The following is a 6000-nucleotide window of genomic DNA, read 5'->3' on the forward strand; positions in this document are numbered from 1 at the left end:
AGAAAATCTGAGCATATCACACCAGTCCTCAGGTCCTTACACTGGCTTTCAGTTACATTTAGGATTGATTTTAAAGTACTTTTACTCATATATAAGTCACTAAATGACCTAGGACTGAAATATATTGCAGATATGTTCACTGAATATAAACCTAACAGAGCACTCAGATCACTAGGATCAAGTCAGTTAGAAATACCAAGGGTTCACACAAAACAAGGGGAGTCATCCTTCAGTTACTATGCCGCCCGCAGTTGGAATCAGCTTCCAGAAGAGATCAGATGTGCTAAAACACTAGTCACATTGAAATCTAGATTCAAAACTCATATGTTTAGCTGTGCATTTATTGAATGAGCACTGTGCTATGTCCGAACTGGTTGCACTATATTTTTCACTGTTTTCTTTTTATGTAAAATCATTTTCTAACTGGTTTTAAATTCATTTGAATTTAGTCATTTTAAAAGTTTTTAAAATTGCTTGTTTTATTTTTGTTATTTTTGTTCTTCATGATTATGTTACTTTCTTTTATGTAAAGCAATTTCCTTTGTGTACAAAATGTGCTATATAAATAAATTTTCCTTGCCTTGCCTTGCCTAGTTTTGACTGCTTCTGTTGTCCTCATTTGTAAGTCACTTTGGATAAAAGTGTCTGCTAAATGACTAAATGTAAATGTAAAATCCACCCAAATATTTGTTTTGAAATGTTTTAGCTTGCAAACAACTTTTTCCTTGAAGAAAGCAATATTATGGATAGAGGACTCTAGCCGGAAGAAAGGGTTTGAAGATAAAAACGTCTTGATTCCTTTAATACAGGTGTCGGCAAGCTACAGCACACGTGCCAACAGTAGCACACAGAGGGATAATCACTGGCATGCAAGCATTAGGGAAAACTGCATACTGACGTACATTTTGAGGTAATAACTTATTATAATCACATGAGCTATAAATACTATGAGTTATAGTTATGAGCTATAAATACTCTTAAAGTGTGAGAATTAAGCCCAATTTATACTTCTGCGTCGAACCCACATCGTAGCTACACCACAGGCTATGGCCCTATCCCAGATGGCACCTTAACCCTCATGGGCCTCCTCTGAGTCCGCACTTTCGTGACGTAATGCCGCTTTGACTGTCGGGAGCTCGCCCCAGTGTGGGCTCGACAGAAGTGCGGATTGAGGGTGCATAATGGCTGCAAAGGGGGCACACTCAAGCACCCTTTTGAATGCTAAAATGACGAATGGGACACCCTACAGTCTCGTGGACTTAACGGACACGCGCATGCGGTGGCCATTGTAAGTCTGCAAGACCAAAAGTGCACATGAAGTGCTCCATTTGGGACAGGGCCAAAAGTAGTACGTAGTAGTACATGCCCGTGGACACTGCAGTCTAGAGGTTTGAATGTATACTGCACGTGGACGCGGACAACAAGAAGTATAAATGAAAACTGATGCATAGCCTATGTATCTGTTACTCAATAAACTTTTGAAAAGTTTAAAAAACAATTTATGAAAAAATCTTCAGAAACTATTTGCAAGAAAATCAAAGAGGCAGATTGTATTTTTATTGTATCATTTACAATGTGTATGCCCACATGGAAATAACCTATATGTGGATATATGTGCATATATGAAACCTATATGCTTTGTACTGTATATGCACATATATGATGCATATATACCATACCTGTATATATACTGCATATATGCTTATATATGCCACATATGGGCAAAATTGAGGTGCATATATGTGCATATACATATACATTGATTCTTCATATCCACATATAAGCCCTATACATACAAGATATGTCTTCTATATAGCTAATGGCAGGATCTGGTCATTTTGTAGCTCGTATCGCATTTTTGACTGTCATACATGATGCCTAGCTCATATTTTCTATTATCAAGGCAAAAACTAAGAATTAACAAAAAAAAAAAAAAAAATATGCAAGAACGTATGTATGTGTGAACATGTGAAATTGGTATCACATGTAATTGGCATGTTATGGTATTTAACTATGGAAATATGTTAACATGATATACAGAGCCGGACAGTAACGGAGTACATTTACTTGAGTACAGTACTAAAGTACAATTTTGAGGGATCTGTACTTTACTCGAGCATCATTTTTGGGGAGCACTCATGACTTTACTCAACTACATTTGAGAGGCAAATATTGTACTCTTTACTACATTTCTATCCATAACCGTAAGCACCCGTTACTTCTTCAGCCCCGTCCACACGGAGACGAACCCTCTATCTTTTTTTCCCTCGTCTCAAACAATTTACGTGTCCCCACGAAACCAATGTAGTATACATGCCAGACCAGCATATGGCACTATAATTCTGCCACAGAAATACACTTAAAACGGAGAAGAAGACATGGATTTGGTGCGCGTGGTACACAAACGAACATGGAACAATGCATTTATTAATCCATGTTAATGTTAGTGTTCAGTGTTTGTTCATGTTTTTGTTGCTGTTACGTGATGTAGTGGTGTTTGACTAGGGGCGAGACGTGGGCCGATGACGCCACATTTTCAGAAAATGTACGGATTCGCTGTTGAGACGAAACAAAACGAAATGAAACGCAAAGGCGGTGTTTTCAAATATATCCACTCTGGGACCCGGTTTCAAAACATCGGTTTCAGTCTTCCAAAACGCCAGATCTGTGTGGACGAAAACGCTATCCGCTAAAAAAATGTTATCAAACGTCATTGGATAAAAAAAAAATATCAAACGTCATTGGATAGTGCAGGAAGGAAGAGGAGGAGGCGGCGGAGGAGGAGGATGATGAGGCGCGTCATGACAGACCTTCAAAGAATAATAAAAAAAAAAAATTATGTATAGTTTTTTTCTTATTTTTGTTCTTGTACTATTTGATTGTTCTTGTAAATACATAATGTACATTTCTATATTTTGGACTTTTATTTATGTTGCCTAGCAGGTTTTTTTTTTTTGTTGTTGTTCTTGTACTATATTTTTTGTTTTGTACTATTTGAATGATCTTGAGTAAATAAAAAATGAAAATTTCTACATTTTGGACTTTTATTTAGGTTGTCTAGCAGCTATGGATTTTAATTGTACTATTATAGGTGAACATATAGGTACATATATATGTCTATATATGTACCTATATAGTTATATTTATGCACATATATATGTGTACATATATGTGTAAATATATGCGTGCATATATGTGTAAATATTTGTATGCATATGTGTAAATATATATGTGCATATATGTACATATATATTTTCATATATATGTACATATATATGTGTGCATATATGTACATATATGTACATATAATATAGGAACCTGGCCAATTTTATATATGTCACATATATTAAAACCCTATATCAAAACCTATATTGAAACATATATGTTTATATAAGTTTTTTCCATGTGGGTGTACTGTACAAAGCAATGCATTCTGTATAATGTTGGCACCGTGGTTAACCAGAAAAAATAAAAATGGCACGTAATGCCGAAAAGGTTGCTGACCCCTGCTTTAAAGGTGCAATGTGTAATATTTACAATGATCTATTTACAGAAATGCAATATTATATAAAAAAATTAGGTTTTCAGAAGTGTATAAAGACCTTTCTTAAGGAACCAATATGTTTTTATTACCTTAGACTGAGCATTTTCTATCTACATACACCGCAGGTCCCCTTACATTGAAGTCGCCACCATGTTTCTACAGTAGCCCTAAATGGACACACTGCTCTACAGAGTGCATTTCGTTGCTTTGTTGTTCTTGCAAATAAAAAACTGACACAGTGATTAACAAGTACATTAACATTCGCAATAACATCGATTTATTGAATAATCAAGGGTATATAATTCCTTTATTTAACTTTGTAAAGTAATCTCATTGCTTTCTGCTGTCTTTGCCGATGACATCGTTACCTGTGTCAGCCACCGTAGCTTCTATGAAGGGAGGGGTGAGTGGGGGACTGAGCCATTGGTTGCAATTCACAACCTCACACCACACCTCATGCTAAAATTTACACACTGCACCTTTAATACTTACTGTATTTTTTTGCAATTTTATTTCCACCAAAATTCTGTCTCTTTTCGATGCCCCTTATCAAAACTTTAGGTCAGTAAAAGGAAATCATTCCTGCAAAAGCCCATTTGGGTAAGCTCCTGATAACTATTTGCTTGCTAGTGATGTTCACATTTTTAATTGAAAATATGTACAGCATGCGATTCCTAATGTTTTTCTTAGTTGAGAACCTCAATTCATTTTTAGTTAAATATTATATTAAATATAAGTCAAATAATGGAAACATGAAAGTGCAGTAGACCTTATTCATATTTTCACATAAAATGACATGTAAGATGGCCTGCTGAACCTAAATTATTTATTAAATTATTGTTTGAAATATCTCATCTTCAGTTGCGTGTCAAGTTGGTCTTAGTTATGTTTCAATCAGCATTTCATTGTCACAGATATCTCCGCTTTAGTTGCATAGCATGTTTGTCTAAAAGTATTCATCCATCATTCTAGACACATGTGTTTGTCCATAGTAAAATACAAAGCGCATCATCGTTTTACTTTTCTTTGGACATATCCAATAGCATGTTGCTATGAAAGGCTCATTTTTCATCCAGTGTGAATTCGGATGTTGATACTGAGCTTTCAATGAAATCTGAGCTCAAAATGACAGCAACTGATTGTTCTATGTAAATAGTGGGCTGTGTATTTTTGGATTGTCAGATGTGGGAAGGGTGGAAAATTGTGGCCTGGTGTAAACAGCAATTTAATGTCACCGTAAAAACAGTCTCTTTAACAGGAACACTGGGGAGCGTTTATCCATCTTAAAGGCACAGCTTCACCCTAAAATGAAAATTCTGTCACCATTTAAATACTTTAATGGTGTTTGAACCCACATGATTTTCCTTATTCTGTGGAGCATAAAATATTCCTTTTTGAAAAATAGCTAGACCACTCTTTTTTACATAAAATGAAAATGAATGTGGATGGTGTCTGTCAAGCTCAGAGATTATCAGTAAAGAACTATACATTTGACTTATATTTTGTAGTCTATCAGACATGTGCACTTAAACTAAAAGTAGTCATAAAAAAAAAAAAAATCTAAATTAGCTGGTTTTATTCAAGTCAGAAATGTAGTATCACTGAATCAAACCAAATACATTTATTTATACCAACAAAATATTTCTATGTATTAAACAGAGTATAAATTTACATTTATGTTTTTAGCAGACCCTTTTATCCAAAGTGTTCAGGCTATACATTGTTTCCCCCCTTTAAACCATTATGAGTGTTCCCTAGGAATCGAACCCACAAACTTTTGTGTTGCCAACACAGTGCTCTACCACTGAACCACAGGAAAAGAAATAACTCTTATCAGACAATTTTACAGTGTTTTTTAATGGTGCTTCTTTTTTAATTTTAGAGCTTGACAGTCACAGTCTCCATTTAAGTTGTCCTTCAAAAAATATATCTTTTCAGTTCCACAGAAGAAATGTGTTGAAATTCTTCAAAATCTGGCCTGTAAACTGAGGTGCATTCACAACATGTGTGATATTAAAGTGCTGTTAGCTGACGAGCAGCGTATGGACTCTCAGGGGTTTCATTAGCATGCTCTCCAAACACCTGTCCACCAGGACACAAGAGGCCATACAGCCTTCTGAATTCAGAAGCAAGCATCTTAATGAGGGATCTTATGAGGTCATGTCTCCTTATTCACTTCAGTTATGAATTACCTGCATTGTTATAAATGACAGAGCATTTTCATTCAAAACTATTTGTGTTTGTGAAGTGCTGTGTCTGTCAGTTGTGGCTGTGCAATGGTATCAGATACTGTGTCACATTATTAGATATTGTGTTCCACCATCTAATCTTTAACTCTTAAATAATAATAATAATAATAATAATAATAATTTGAAAGTGCAATGAACAATGAATGCAATGCACAGTAAGTAACTTTCTGATAAATGAAAACAAATACAATTTTAAATACAAATTAT

This window comes from Carassius gibelio, chromosome A16, assembly GCF_023724105.1.
Source record: "Carassius gibelio isolate Cgi1373 ecotype wild population from Czech Republic chromosome A16, carGib1.2-hapl.c, whole genome shotgun sequence".
Lineage (NCBI taxonomy): Eukaryota > Metazoa > Chordata > Actinopteri > Cypriniformes > Cyprinidae > Carassius > Carassius gibelio.